This window comes from Panthera leo, chromosome F3 (genome assembly GCF_018350215.1).
Source record: "Panthera leo isolate Ple1 chromosome F3, P.leo_Ple1_pat1.1, whole genome shotgun sequence".
Lineage (NCBI taxonomy): Eukaryota > Metazoa > Chordata > Mammalia > Carnivora > Felidae > Panthera > Panthera leo.
In genome coordinates, this window is record NC_056696.1 from 7,260,503 (window position 1) to 7,273,101 (window position 12,599).

At 36.8% G+C, this 12,599-nt stretch overlaps 1 protein-coding gene across 16 annotated transcripts in view; it reads left to right on the forward strand.

Moving 5' to 3' along the window:
• Positions 1-12,599, forward strand: part of CEP170 (centrosomal protein 170) — a 128,039-nt gene that overhangs the window by 7,405 nt on the left and 108,035 nt on the right. The window lies entirely within an intron of this gene.

Below are 12,599 nucleotides of genomic sequence, written 5' to 3' on the forward strand. Positions count from 1 at the left end.
CTCTGGTTATTCAATAAACACTTCTCATTGGATAAACAGTGCATTGCAAATTGAAGGTCACCTTGTTTTTTCATGCTTTTATTTTTCATATTAAAAAACTAATCCTTGTCTATTGCAGATATTTAGAAAATATCATTATGTCAGGAAGAATATTCTCTTGTAATCCCACTAGCCACTGATGCCACTGTTACATATTCTTGTTGATTCTGGTTTAATCTGGTGATATTTTATCATGAGATTAAACTTTCCAACCAATTTTTCATGGTGGCATAGGAGTCCATGTTACCAAATTTGTAATTTACTTAAATTCATTTTTTCTGAAGTAATGTTCATCATTGTATATAGTTGTAACAACCAACTCCTTTATAAGTCATATACATTGTAAATATTTTCCCCAGATTGTCATTTTCCTTTTTAAATTCGTTATTTTTACCCAACAAGGATTTTTAACTTGGGTATTTCTCTTTTCCTTTTTCCTTTATGAAGTAATACCATTATACACAGTTTTATTATATACATACCTATATTCTTACAGAATTTATAATGTGAATATGTGCAAATGTGTTATTTTCTCTAAAATGTATTTAGGTGTGTGGGGGGGGGGGTGGGGAGAGAGAGAGAGAGGGAGGAAGGAGAGAGAACACAAGAGCATGCGCACCTTTTGTCCCAGTACCATTTATTCTGTAACTCTTAATTATCTGATACAATTTGAAATGTCCTTTTAGTATGCATAGGTTTGTTTCTGGATCTTTTATTCCTTTTGCCTGTCTACCTATTCCTGCACTGCTATATTACTACCATGTTTTATAACATAGGTTTATAATATCTGTTTATCAGCAGACTGTTCTGTCTACACTATACTGGTTTTAACAGAATTTACTTTGTTGTCCTTGTATGCTTATTTTTAAGTGCACTCTTAATCCCCTTCACCTGCTTCACCCATTCCCCCCCCCCAACCACCTGTTTGTTCTCTGTAGTTAAGAGTCTGCTATTTGATTTGTCTCTCTTTTTCCTTGTTTTGTTGCTTAAATTCCACAAATGAGTGAAATCTTATGGTATTTGTCTTCCTCTGACTGATTTCACTTAGCATTGTGCCCTCTATCTAGATCCATGCATATTGTTGCAAATGGCAAGATTTCATTCTTTTTTTATGGCTGAGTAGTAGTCCATTGTATATTTGGGAATCTTAGTTTTGATAGTGTTTTCAAATCTGTTCAAGTTCCTACCTATTATTTTAGTCAATATGTCATTTTCATTTTCCTAGAAGTTTATTTATTTGAGATTTTCAAATTTAGACACACAGAGTTGTAGTTATTTTATAAATTTAAAAAATCATGCCTGTTGCCATAACCTAAGCATTTTTAAGTTTATTTATTTGTTTTGGGGGAGAGAGAGAGAGAGAGAGAGAGAGAGAGAGAGAGAGAGAATGTGTGTGTGTGTATGCATGTTAGCCAGGGAGAGACTGGGAGAGAGAGAGAATCTCAAGCAGGCTCCTTTACTGTCAGCACAGAGCCAAACGTGGAGCTCCCCAACTGTGAGGTCATGACCTGAGCCAAAATCAAGAGTAGGATGCTTAACTGACTGAGCTACCTAGGAGCCCCTGTGGTTACATCTTTTTATTACAAAGCCAAATGTTTATGATGAATGAAGAAAAATATCTGTTAGGGATTTTAATACTTTTTAAAGAATGAGCTTCTGATTTATCATTTTTATTTTTGTGTTTTTAATTCATTAGTTTTTAAATCTTTAATCTCTATTAGTTTGTTGGATGAGTTTATTTTTATTTTTTCTAGTGTAGTAGAAAATACTTATAAGGCTTTGAATTTTGCTCACTTCAGCTTTGGGTACATTCCTTAGATTTTTATATATATAGTGTTCTGAGAGATTACTTTTTAAACTATTCTCTCATTTCACTTCTCTTTTATTTATTTTTGAGAGAGAGAGAGATTGATTCTCAAGCAGACTCCACGCTCAGCATGGAGCTTGACACAGGGCTGAGTCTCACAGACCGTGAGATCATGACCTGAGCCAAAATCCAGAGTTGGACACTTAACCGACTGAGCCACCCAGGTGCTACAGAATTTTATGCTTTCTAATAATTCATTTTAAAACACATTTTTTTACAACTCTCTTGTAAAAACAAATTCTCAGATGCAAAAACTTACATTTAAAACGAATAAACTCTTGTAGCATACAGTAATACATTAACACCTTTTTTGAAAAGTTCATTAATTTTAGGACATAGCATTCTGAAAGGCTAAGATATCCTTAGATTCTAGTGGGCATTTGTATTTTATATTCCAACTTTGCTGTGTGTACAAGCAACTCTGCTTGTAAGAGCTGGATTAGACGTTTTCTTAATAGGAAATAGCATTTTTAAAAGTAGTAAACCTACTTTCCAAAATGAGTTGCTGTCTAAGGGTATCATGTTCAAAATCCAAAAGTTGCATTGGTCTTGGAAATTTGAATTTACTAATATGGGTACTGAATTCTGTTACAAAATTACTTTTTGGTTCGCTGATTTGAGTTTTTCGCTGATATGTACGCATACCTTATGACTCTAAAAAGTAAGATTACTGGGGCACCTGGGTAATTCAGTCAGTTGGGCATCCAACTTCCGTTCAGGTCATCATCTCATGGCTTTTGAATTCCAGCCCCACATTGGGCTCTGTGCTGACAGCTCAGAGCCTGGAGCCTGCTTTGGATTCTGTGTCTCCCTCTCTCTCTGTCCTTCCCCCTCTTGTGCTCTGTCTCTCTTTCTCTCACAAATAAAAAAACATTAAAAAAAAAATTTTTTTTTAAGTAAGATTACTATTTGACAGAATTCAAATATAATGATCAAAATCATTTCTTAAAAATGTGTAAGTATTTGGCTACACCTGTGTTGATCCAGCATAGATGAGGAAGCAAAAGTAAACTTTTATCAAACATATATCAATGTCAGAAATAAGGACTGAGCCTGGGTGGCTCAGTTGGTTGAGCATCTGACTTCGACTTAGGTCATGATCTCACAGTCTGTGGGTTCCAGCCCCACATCAGGCTCTGTGCTGACAGCTCAGAGCCTGGGAGCCTGCTTCAGATTCTGTGTCTCCCTCTCTGTCTGCCCCTCCCCTGCTCATGTTCTGTCTCTCTCTGTGTGTCAAAAGTAAATTGAAAAAAATTGAAAAAAAAAAAAAAAAAAAAAAAAGGACAGAATAAGGGCTAATGTCCAGAGAAGGGAAGAATAACTAAAATGTTTATTAATCAGAGTCTCTAGGCACTTAATAGGAACAAAATTTATTTACTTCTTTTTATATTTTAAATATTTTTATTTGATTACATGAAAATGTCTGATCTAAGTCCCCTAAGAAATGAATATGAAATTAATATATATCAATGAAATGCAAGATTATCATACCTTTTTATTAGATTCTCAAAGATCTAATGGAAACAGTAAACTGGTTCAAATAAAAAATTTAACATTAGAGGGGCACCTGGGTGACTCTGTTGAGTCTAACCCTGGTTTCAGCTCAGGTTGTGATCCCAGGGTTATGTGATTGAGCCCTTCATCAGGCTCCAAGCTAAGTGTGGAGCCTGCTTAAGGTTATCTCTCTCTCTCTCTGCCCCTCTCCCCTGCTCATGTGCATTCTCTCTCCCTCTAAAAAAGTAAGGGACTCTTGGGTGGCTCATTCGGTTAAGCATTTGACTCTTGGTTTCGACTCAGGTCAAGATCTCACCCTTTGTGAGATCCATCCCCATGTCTGTCTCTGCCCTGAACAGCGAGGCGCCTGCTTGGAATTCTGTGTCTCTCTCTCTGTCTGCCCCTCCCTCCATCAAAATAAATAAATAAACTTAAAGAAATAAATTTAAATCAACAATAGAAATCTCAATAGGATTTTCATTAATTAATTTAATGTTTATTTTTCCTTTTGCTGATTTACCCCATAGATTGGTTTTTAATAGTGTGACATGATTTTATTCTCCATTGCAGTTATAGGGAACCATTTTTCTGTTAAAAGTTGCAAAACTGCAGGGAAAAAATGGGGGTCACAGGAAGATAGGAACCAAATTATTTTCTTTTGAGACAGTCATTTGTATAAACCTGTTTGTTTTATAAACTAATATATATATATATATATATATATATATATATCATTTTATTTAATAAATACTGTCATCAGATATCTGCTCCAGAAAAACCAGATGGCTTAGTTATTTTCTGTCACAGATGACTTTTGAGGTTGTTTCCTGATCTTAGGGTAAATTCACACACACATACACACTTTGTCAACATGGTGTGAATAAAAGAGTACTTTGTACAAGGAGTTAGATCCCCATTTTAGTTTTGGCATTATAGCTATATGACATTGAACAAGTCTTTAATCTTATAATCTCATTTGTTCATTTGTAAAAAATAAAAGACTTAAACTCTCTTATTTCTAAGGTAACTCCCAACCTTTAAAGCAATATGGTGTATGTGAAAATTTCAAAGTATTCTTCAGTGTTTTGTTTATGGCCCATTTAGTCACAGAAAGAGAGTCAAAGGATTGGAAGGATGTCTGTGGTGTTCAGTGGCACACAGAGATGCAGAAAAGGGGAAAAAAGGCTGAATAGAGGAGGAAAGAAAGGTAGGATTGAAGAGAGACAAGGTAAACTTTTTTTTTTTTTTTTTTTTTTACACGTATCCTGATATTCATTTGGACTCAGAGTATTATTTCCTAAGAATCATTGTCCTTAAAAATACCAATATCTTGGGGCACCTGGGTGGCTCAGTCTGTTGAGTGTCCGACTCTTGATTTCAGCTCAGGTCATGATCCTAGGGTCGTGGTATTGAACCTTGTGTCAGTCTCTGCACTGAGCATGGAGCCTACTTGGGATTCTCTCTCTCTTTCTCTCTCTCCCTCCCCCTTCCCTCCCCCTCCCTCTGTGAGTTCTCTCTCTCAAAAACAAACAAAAATACCAATATCTTTTAATCTATTATAGCTGCTTTTTATCCTCAAACTTGGAGAGCAGCTCTTCTCCAAATGAAATAAATGTCAGTAGGACATTACTCTTTAACTGTGCGTGGGGATTCCCTCCCTTAAAAGAATTGCTTTCTCAGAAATATTCACACCACAAAATATTTCCAGCGAACTATTACATACTTAATGGCGTATATCCTGGTAAACAATAACGTAATTGCTTTAAGCATTTATAGTCTATTTAATTATAATATGAAAGAATAGACTTAGAGTAACAGTTGAAATGATGGTTGAAAAGTTTTGGCCAAGAGATAGGCTTGTTTACATGAATGCTGTATACCTTCATAAATGAAAATGTGAAGCTCCTTATGCTGTTGTAATCAGATCAGAATTTTTCTTTCCAACATAGGTTATTTTTTGTCTGCCTAATCTGTGAGTTTATATTCTGTAGGTATAACTAAAGCTATTCTGTTAATGTAAATAATCATGTGATTCCTCCTTGTGTAGAGCTGAGTAAGCTGGGGTAGCCACTAGCAATATGTGAATATTTAAATTTAAATTAATTAGGGGCGCCTGGGTGGCTCAGTCGGTTAAGCGGCTGGACTTCAGCTCAGGTCATGATCTCGCGGTCCGTGAGTTCGAGCCCCGCGTCGGGCTCTGTGCTGACAGCTCGGAGCCTGGAGCCTGTTTCAGATTCTGTGTCTCCCTCTCTCTGACCCTCCCCCGTTCATGCTCTGTCTCTCTCTGTCTCAAAAATAAATAAACGTTAAAAAAAATTTTTTTTTAATTTAAATTAATTAATAGTAAATAAGTTTTCACAGATGCATTTGCTGTTCATATTTCAAGTGCTCAATAGTTACCATGTGGCTAGTGGTTAAAAAATTGGATGGCGTAGATCTAAAACCTTTCCATAAGCACAATTTTACTGCATAGTACTGTTTTAGAGATACTTATCAGCATTATAATTTTACATGAAGGTGAAAAGAAATACTGCAAAATATAAGCTATTAACATTTTGTTACACAATAAATAAGCACATTTATGATATATATGAAAATACCCTTGCTTTTAACACACTCTAAGATTCTTTATTCTGCAGTTTGAAGATTGATTATGGTTTTCATGTGTTGTCCTGACCCTGTGGTTGAATTACGGTAGTAGTTATGAGCAGGAACTATTTTTAAAGGGCACATTAGGCAGTGATATTGTGAAATTCATTACAGACAGATGGCAGAAACAAGAGGAATTGGTGTCAACTAAGAAACTGTTGAATTAGGAAAGGTGAATCAAAAATATTTGGCTTTCAGGATCTTACAGACCTTCAGTTCATACTGCCTTCTCCCCACTGTCACCCCCTCCTGTAGAGTCTGTTAAACTGCTTTGTGCACCTTTTCGTGCTCCTAGTGATGCATGACCTGACCAAGATTTTCAGATCATTGTTGTTCAGTGAGCCTGGAGATAGTTTACCATTCTTTCAGATTCTAGGTTTCTGATCCATGCTGAACCCTGTTTACTAAATTTGCATCATTCCTCCAGATGAGTCAGCTGACATTTGATTCTTGTCTACAGATGTCTGAGGGAGGCAGTCTTGGAGCCTACTGGTGGCCAAGCAGGAGGGTAAGAGGTAGATTAATTTGCATGAACCTTCAGTGTTTGTGGCTCAGATAGTGTCAGAGAATATGTTACCAGATAAAATATATATTTCTTTTCAGTCATATTCAAATTCTTACACAAAATCTGCGTTTGTGGGAATTGGTATCACTAGCATCATTGTAAGATATACCAGAGGACAGTATGAAGAAGACTGTGGTTGTGAGGAAAAGCCCAGACCTTGGTATGTGAAAGCCCAGGTTTGGATCCAGGTGGCTCCTGTTTACTAGATTTGTGACCTTGGGTGAGTCCTTGAACTTCAGCTTTCTTGAAGGGAAAAAGGATTTTCACACGTATGTTCTGGGAGTTAAATGAACCCTGAGAGTGTGAGCTCTTAGCACGGTTACTGGCACAAAGAAGGTACCTGGTAAATATTTGAATCTGAGTCTTTTTTTTTTTTTTAATTTGTTTATTTTGAGAGAGAGCACAAGCAGGGGAGGGGCAGAGAGAGAGGGAGAGAGAGAGAATCCCAAGCACTGACAGTGTGGAGCTCGATGCAGGGCTGGAACTCAAGAACCTGAGCTGAAATCAAGAGTTGGATGCTTAACTGTCTGAGCCACCCAGCCACCCCTGAATTGGTCTTAACTGATTTGTTGGTGTAAAACAGCAAAGTTGTGCAGTTCTGCAAAAGAAAGTAAGTCAGACTTTGCATTTTTCATAAACTGGCAGAGAAAACTTGGCAAGAACTTTTAATGCCTAGATAATTTATGGAAATGTATGCTTGTTTTCTCAAGCATTTTCTTTAAGCACTTTATAAAATGATTGTTATGAAGAAATGTCTTATTAAATCACTAGCTTTTTTTTTATCCAAACTAAGTCTTCTTTTGAAAATATGTAATAAACTCTGATATAGAATATATGACTATTAACATTGGAATGTCATCTTCCTTTTTTTTCTTTGTGAAAAGAATTTTCACACTTTAATTAATTTTAGGTGAAAGTTGTAAATTACAGTTTTTCTGAATACTTGTCTTAATATTTGCTTTGTTTTTTTAAAAAATTAATGTATATGGCAGATGATAAAGGTAAAATTTGAAGCACTCATTTCAAAGTAAGCAGGAGTACATGAAAACAGACATTTTCCCAGTACCAAGTTTGTTCACATGAGTATAGAGCAAGTATCTTGGTAATTACCCAAAAAAAGCACAGCTGTGGATTTATTGTTTTGGATTAACTGTACGTTTCAAATGGGGGTGGAGCTTTAAAAGAAAAAATTTTTCCCAAGAGTATATTTTTCATCATCTGTTCCAGGTCAAGTTAATTATACAGCAGAGCTGAAGTTTTTAACATGTCACTTTCTCAGAGATATTGGCCTAGACCATCCAGCCTAAACACCCAACACCCTAAAACTGTTAACATCATGCTATTTGTCTTTTCATGTTCCTGTCTTCTCATGGTCACTAAAGTGGTCTTACTCACTTAGCTCTCGTTTGTCTATTTTTGTTTTTGCTTTGATGAGAGAAGGAACTTTTTCTATGTTGATCATCACCCCGTTACCTTTAGTGCTTAGTACTTAAATACTTGTGAATGAAAAAAAAAACCAGATTAATTCATTTTAGAGTGTTCTATAAAATGGTGTCCTCATATATGATTGGTACATAATGTTTATGTCCAATTTCTAGAACTTACATAATTTTTGTAATTAAATTATATGAGTGTATGTATATGAATGAAGTTCTTAAAATGGTATATGGTACATGGTCTATAAATGATACCTATTATAACTAAAAGATTACAGATAACTAGGTCTATTTGATTTTATAACATATGATCAGTCATACCTACACCTTATTTGATCCTGAGTCTTCAGCTGATATGCATCCCAGAAGGCAGACACTTTAATGTTAAGGATATTTTCCACTAGGGATTTAGGGGGAAAATGTAAAATATGAATTTTGGATTCATACATTTGCTTAAAATTTATTCAGTTATCTTTTGGGTACCTGGTATGATGGCATAAGATATGGTATTAATAGAAGCTTGATTTATAATTGCTAAAACTTGGAAGCAACCCAGATGTCCTTGAGCAAGTGGATGTATATACATAAACTGTGGTCCATCGAGACAGTGGAATAGTGTTCAGCAGAAATGAGGTGTGAAGTCATGAAAAGACATAGAGGAGCCCAGAATGCATATTAGTAAGCGAAAGAAGCCAATCTGAAAAGGCTACATGCTATGTATGATTCCAATTATATGACATTCAGGAAAAGGCAAAACTATGGCAACAATAAGAAGTTCAGGGGTTGCAGGGAAGAGATGACTAGGCAGAGCATAGGATTTTTAGGGCAATGAAAATACTCCGTGATACCATAGTGATATATCCATCACTATGTCATCAAACATTTGTCTAGTTCCATAAAATGAACAACACCAAGAGTGAACTGTAATGTAAACTATGGACTTTGGATGATAATGATGTGTCAGTGTAAGTTCATCAGTTGTAAAAAATAATCACTCTGGTGAAGGATATCGATGATGGGGGAGGCTTTGCATTTGTAAGGGCTGGGGGTACTGGGACATCTCTGTACCTTCTCCCTGAATTTTGCTGTGAACCTTTAACTGCTTTAAACAAATAAAATCTTAATTAAAAAAATTTTTTTTTCTAAAAGCCTGTATGGCAGTTAATGCAGCGGCTTAGTTCACTTTACTGCTTATTTTTTTTTTGTAATTCCATTTAGTTAACACACAGTGTAATGTTAGTTTCAGGTGTGGAATTTAGTGATACATACAATACTCAGTGCTCATCACAAGTGTCCTCTCTCATACCCATCACCCATCTAACCCATTCCCCACTCACCTCCCTCCAGCATCCCTCAGTTTGTTCTCTATCGTTAAGAGTCTTTTTCCTAGTTTGCCTCTCTCTTTTTTTCCCCTCTATGTTCATCTGTTTTGTATCTTAAATTCCACTTACGAGTGAAATCATATGGTATTTATCTTTTTCTGACTTCTTTCACTTCGCATACTACTCACCAGCTCTGTGCACATCATTGCAAATGTCAAGATTTCATTCTTTTCTATGGCTAAGTAATATTCCATTGTGTGTATACATACAGATCTTTATCCAGGTATCAGTCGATGGACATTTGGGCTCTTTTCCATAATTTGACTATTGTTGCCAGTGCTGCTATAAACATCAAGGTGCATTTATATATCCCTTCAATACCTTTGTATCCTTTGGGTAAATACCTTAGTTTTACTGCTGGTTTAAATGACAATTTCAGGAAGTGAAATTTATTGCTTTCTTTCCCTTTAAGTTTTCACTTATTTTGTTATGAAAATCCTATTTTCTTTCTCCCTGTTATGTATTCATTCAGGAAACAGAGCTTGAACAAAACTGGGCCAGGCCCATGAAGGTCTTTGTCACCCTTTGATGCCTCCTGATACCAGAAGAAAAGTTGTCACTTGGATTCATCAGTAGATAATATTTTATTGAAATAAGAATTGGATGCATTGGAGGAAAGCATTTTTAGCTGTGTAGATTAATAGTTTTTTTTTTTTTTCCATTTATTTATTTTTGAGAGACAGAGCACAAGTGGGGGAGGGGCAGAGAGACAAGGAGACACAGAATCCGAAGCAGGCTCCAGGCTCTGAGCTGTCACAGCACAGAGCCTGACATGGGGCTCGAACTCACAAGCTGTGAGATCATGACCTGAGCTGAAGTTGGATGCTCAGCCGACTGAGCCACCCAGGCTCCCCAATAGTCTTAATGCTACCCCAGTTATTTCTTACTCTGCAATAGCAGGACTTGTGGGGTAGGAGGAAGTTCATACTCTAAAGCCATCTGGTGATGAATCAGCGAGCCGATTGCCAGAAGCATAAGGATAGACTGCCCTTAACATGTGTTTTAGCTCCAATAATTACATACACTGATGATCATTTATAGAATAGCTTTTCAGTCATCTGAGTTAAACTGCTCTTTGCCATGGGTTATGTTCTGTGTTATTTCATAGTTCTGTTGTAGTGTTATTACATATCCAGTACAGTGTGGTCTGTCTCACAGAATTCCAGTAATTAATAGCACTCGGATTCCTGCCATTAGTCCTCAGTTTTAAGTGACTGGAAGCAACATGTTTCAATATAAATAAACAAAAGCAGTAAAATATCTGGAAGGTTGAAACTTAGAAGTGTAGTTGAAGCTGTGTGTTCTGAACATCTGCAGTTTTTTTTTTTTAAATTTAAACCTTAAATATTAGATTTTTAGTACATTTGTTTCTGAAATGAGCTAGAATCTAACAGGAGAGTCCGTTTTTAAAGCCAGTAATAGCTATCAGGATCATGGAAACCAGACTGTGATTCTGACCTCCAAAGATCAGGGCTTTAAGCTTTTGTCCAGTTGCTGCTGGAAAGAAACCTGTGTGACAAGGAGATGAAGAGTATGCAGGAGGCACCTGAAGGCAGGGGCGGAAACTACGGTTTCATGACTTTGATTGTACCAATGGTTAAATGATTAATTTCTTACCTTCTGTCCCTGGACATCTCCATGTTACCACCTCAAGAAGATTTGCCACAGCTTCAGAACTACTCATTCACTCATTAAAAATAGCTTGTCAGGGGCGCCTGGGTGGCTCAGTCGGTTAACCATCTGACTTCAGCTCAGATCATGATCTCGTGGTCCGTGGTTTCGAGCCCCACGTCGGGCTCTGTGCTGACAGCTCGGAGCCTGGAGCCTGCTTTGGATTCTGTGTCCCTCTCTCTCTTTCCCCCCACCCCTGCTTGTGCTCTGTCTCTCTCTCTCTCTTTCAGAAATGAATAAACATTAAAAAAATTTTTTTTTTAAATAGCTTGTCAGACACTCTAGAGGTGAAACAGTGGGCCGGGCTCTGGGGATACAGAGGTAAAGAAACATGACTGTAGTTCAGCTCTGCACTGACTTGGAAGAATACCACGCCCAGTGTCACCATCCCCGTCCAGGGTAATGACAACCTCCTGTTTGCTCAAGCATTACTTTAGACTTACCTCTCTCGTGGTATCTACTAACCAGCATTCCCCAGGGACTGAGTTCCTTGTGGAATGCTACCGTTTTTGTTTTGTCTTTGTGCACCCTAAATGCCCAAAGTGCCCGGATTTCGTATGTTTCTCAATAAATATTTACTGAAGGAACTGGTGATGGAAAAAGGTAGATTTTTCTTGTTTTCAAGAGATAATCTACTAGAGACATTATCATATCATAGTACAGTATCATTAATGCTATAAATTATAGTTTAAATAACAGCATAAGAGATGTTTGAAAAGTATTGTAGGGCTACAGAGGAAAGAATGGCTTACTCTGCCATGGGAATAGACTTACAGAAAGGCATCTACTTTGTACATTGTCACACACTGAGATTTCTTGAATGCTACAATTAAGCACAGAAGCTAGAGACTAATGTAACTTTGTATCATGTCTAGTTTGCATTTCTAAGGCTCTAGGCTTTGATAATTGTTACAGTGTTAGAAAAGTCCGTGAGGATTGCTGGTAAGGGTGATGGAAGAGATTTGAGTTGCGTTTTCATTTTGTTAATCATTTTAAATGAAGCAGATTGTATCTATTTTTCATTAATAGGCTTTCTTTTAAAAAAAATTTTTTTAACGTTTATTTATTTTTGAGACAGAGAGAGACAGAGCATGAATGGGGGAGGGGCAGAGAGAGAGGGAGACACAGAACTGGAAGCAGGCTCCAGGCTCTGAGCCATCAGCCCAGAGCCCGACGCGGGGCTCGAACTCACGGACCGTGAGATCGTGACCTGAGCTGAAGTCGGATGCTTAACTGACTGAGCCACCCAGGCGCCCCTCATTAATAGGCTTTCATGTTTATAATTCTTAAGTGAAATTTCCTGGAATTTTTACTGCTTGTAATTAAATCTCTTACCTGTTTCTCATATCCAGAATATACATACATATTTAGTGTTTTGTTGATTTTTCATAATTATGTATAAAACTCCTCGGACCCTGAATTTGTTTAGCTTTTTAATCTAAACCTAAGCCATACCTATCTATGTTAATTATATGTTTCATGGTTAATGGGTCAGC